Source organism: Rattus rattus, chromosome 1, assembly GCF_011064425.1.
Source record: "Rattus rattus isolate New Zealand chromosome 1, Rrattus_CSIRO_v1, whole genome shotgun sequence".
NCBI lineage: Eukaryota > Metazoa > Chordata > Mammalia > Rodentia > Muridae > Rattus > Rattus rattus.
Genome location: NC_046154.1, coordinates 22633390 through 22637545, shown reverse-complemented (window position 1 = coordinate 22637545; position 4156 = coordinate 22633390).

The following is a 4156-nucleotide window of genomic DNA, read 5'->3' as shown; positions in this document are numbered from 1 at the left end:
ATCTGAACAAAAGGCGAGGTGCCCATTCTTTGGGAAATAATGCAGCCAAAACAGGAGCAGAGTTCAACAGAACCTTGGAAATGTACTGATCAGGCCTGGAGGTGTGGCTCAGCTGGTAGAGGGCTTGCCTAGCATGCATCAAGCCCTGGGTTCAATTCCCCAGCCCTGCATACAAACCCAGAGTAATGGTACTTGCCTGTAAGCCCAGCACACAGGAAGGAGGTAGAGTAAAAAAGATCAGAAGTTCAAAGCCATCCCCAGCTACATAGAGAGTCAGAGGACAGCCTGGGCTACATAAGCACCTGTCTCAAAAGAAGAAAGGGGGGTGTTTTGGGGATTTAGCTCAGTGGTAGAGCGCTTGCCTAGCAAGCGCAAGGCCCTGGGTTCGGTCCCCAGCTCTGAAAAAAAAAAAAAAAGAAAAAGGAAGGGAAGCTAAGAGAAAAAAAGCAAACAGAGCATCACTTGATTGAATGAAATGTTTTGTTCGTTTGGTTTTGTTTTTTTTTGAGACAGGGTTTCTCTGTGTAGTCCTGGCTGTCCTGGAACTCACTGTGTAGGTCAGGCTGGCCTGGAACCCAGAGATCTGCCTGCCTCTGCCTCCCAAGTGCTGGGATTAAAGGTGTGCACCACCACTGTCTGACTATGAACCTTTATTTTTTATTTTATTTTATTTTTTATGAGATGTGCAGACTAGGGGGCATCTGTAGAGACTGGGAACGAGCCTGGTGGCTTCCAGGAGCCTGAGGCAGGAGGGCATGTGTAGTGACAGTTGGTAGTGTGAGGTTTCCTTTAGGCTTCGAATTAGACAGCAATGGTGACTTCACAACCTTGTGGCTGTACCAGGACCATCGATCTATGCTTTAAAACAGTGAATTTTAGGATGAGAATTAGGTCTCAAGGGGGAAAATGCAGTTAGTACCACCAAAGCCACGAAGTTGTGATATGCCAATCTGACATCCAAATTTAAATATAAATTCTTCAAGAAAAAAGTGAGATTCAGGTCCTCAAATACAACAAGCATAACTCAAGTGATAGCCACGTGTGGCCAGAGGCTTCTGCACTGCATAGCAGAGCTCCGAGGTTCTGAGTGGCCATCCCCAGGCAAATCCCAAGTGGGCAGGAGACAGGCTGGCACAAGGACCAAGGCAGGGAGTGAAGCTGCTTCTCAAAGACCCTTTTCATTCCAGTGGGGTGCAGTGACGTCGACCTTCTCATTTCTTTCCGTCTTGCAGAAGCAGTGGATGGGGGTCTTTGTGATAAGTGCTTCCTTAGTACACAGAGTAAAGCTTCCTCTGTGTGGTGGGTTTTACCGTAACCAAGCCGTGGAGCAATTGCCGAACATCACCCGCAAACCCAGATGCTGCCCCACGTTTGTTTCAAGGCGTGCTTGCCTCTGCTCGATCCTCAGCTTTGGATAACTTGCTCCTCTTTACCCAAAGCCACACATCTCGGTGATGCCGACCCTGAGCCACTAAAAAGCCATTCTCTCTTGGCTAGAAGAGCCCCAGCACAGGCCTGGAGTTGACACAAAGACTGACGGAACACCTCCAGTGAGCAGCCAGCCCATCCCTGTTTTGCAGGTAATTTTTATCTTCCCTGGTGTTGGGTACTGGGTGTTGGGCTCCCAGCTCCATGGGGTGACAGTACAGGACGTTTACCACAGCTTCCCTGATTGCCCTCTCAGGGAGCCAAGTGCAATCACTTTGGGGAGTTGGCAAATGTCCCTAAAGGCCCGTGTTAGCAGGCTCTGAGGGCGGCAGGTCCCCAATGTTACCCAACCCTCTTCCTCATACAGTCTTCTTTGGGGTGGAAGGGCTCTGTAGCTCTGAGGCCTCTCCATCCGTATGCAGCACATAAAAAGGAGTCTGGGCCCTGTGGACAGGAGAGGGCCTCAGGAGACCAGCAGAAGGCTCAGTCCAGGGTCTTGTTGGCTCCTGGCTCCTGATGAGGGGCAGATGTGTACCCAGGAGGCCAGAAGAGAACACGCTGACAGCATCTTGCACATCTGCAGTGATGGGCAGGCATAGTTTCCAATGGAACATTGTGTCAACAACCCCCCTTCGGGGGCTGCACAGTGCCTCTAATACACATATACAGGCCTCCCAGGATACAGAGGAGGCAAGGGGAGGGCAAATATTTTGTGGCTGTGGAAACACAGCCACTCCTTCCCTGTGTATTTCTGTGACAGCTCTCGCGATGGCAAGGAGCTGGACCTAAACAACCAGCCACACAGAGTGCCACGCAGGGGCTTCTCTCTTCTTAGCTCCCCTCCCTGGGCGTGAGGGGACATGGCCCAGACAGACTTTGGGGTCTTAATCTAATAGACTGTGGGAATGAAGCTGGCATTGGATTTACCAGGGACAGCCTAGGTTTCACCATTACTAATTGATTTATTTTTACTTCAAACATTTCTCCAAGTGACAAAAGGCAATATAGAAACCAAAGACTAAAAAGCCACACCCCTTCACCAGTCAATGGGACTGCTTTACTGTCTTCCAAGCTGTCTTTCTATCCACAGATTCCCCTTCCCAGCATGCACCACATAGACACAGACACAGACGCACACAGGCACACACAGACACACACACACACACAGACACACACAGACACACACACAGACACACACAGAAACAACACACACACACACAGGCACACACAGACACACACACACACAGAGACAGACATACCCTCAGATATAGACACAAACACATACAGACACAGAGAAAGACAGACATACAGAGAAACACACACAGACACAGACACATACACACACGCCCACAGACACACAACACACAAACACAAACCCACACAACACACACACACACACACACAACACACACACACACACACACAACACACACACACACAGACACACACACACAGACATACACACACACACACACAGACACACAGACACACACACAGAGACACACACACACAGACACACACAGACAGACACACACACACACAGACACACACACACACACACACAGACACACACACACACACACACACACACACACACACACACACACACACACACACACACACACACACACACACAGACACACACACAAGCTGCTGTTCAGTCAGGGCTTGAGATGAAAGGAGAGAGGCTGAGCTGACTCAGCTTCAGGTCCCCGAGCAGGGCCTGCCACCGGTTTTATTGAGCGTTCCCTCATGCCATTACTGTCACTGAGAGAAAAGAAAGGAGTCTTCGTGGGCTAGAACCGTGTGCCCTCCCCTCGGGCCCTTCCTTCTCCCTCCTCAGCTTGAGGCTGAAGAAAAATGGCTTCCAAGAAAGCAACTCACAGGACAGGAGGACACGGTAGCGTTTTGAGGGTTGATGGAAGACTTGACAGCTGTGAGTGAGTGCCTCTCCAACACACACACACACACACACACACACGCACTACAATCTTTGAAGACAATCCCCCAGTTTCTGAATGTGAAAGTCCTCTCTGGGAGACGAGAAATGGCCACTCAGGTCCGGAGCAATCAAGACCATGTTAGTTTCAGGAGTGGAGCAGTGGGCATCTCTGAGTCCTCAAACCTAGCTGTGCCATCCACTCTCACACTCTGCAAGACTACAGGCTACCTATCCAAGTCCCTCTTATCAAGGAACCCCATGTCTCCAGCCCTCCTGGAGGGGAGCGGAGCTCACACCCAGGCTGATGGAGCCCTGACTGGGCCCAACAACTGCCTTGTTGGCATGGATGAGTAAGGTGAGGGAGGGGACCGCCACGTTTCACCCACAAAGCGGAGTCATACTTGCTCTGGGCCACCGAGGGAAGTGGGTCATAGGCTAATGTGGACTTCAACACTTTGCCTATGGAAGGAAGCTTTCTCCATAACAACACTCCACTCACTTCCCTTCCTAGGAGAAGGGAAAGGAAACTGAGGAAGGACAATCGAGAACTATTTTTTTTATTAGCCTTTTAGTGAGAGTGCGCGAATGTGTGTGTAAATGTGTGTGTGTGTGTGAATGGGTGTGTGCCTGTGTGTATGTGAGCGAATGTGTGTGTGTGTGAATGCGTGTGTGCCTGTGTGTATGTGAGCGAATGTGTGTGTATGTGTGTGTGAATGTGTGTGTCTGTGTGTGTGTATGTATGAGCACATGCACCTGTGTGCGCATGTGTGTGTGCCCACACACATG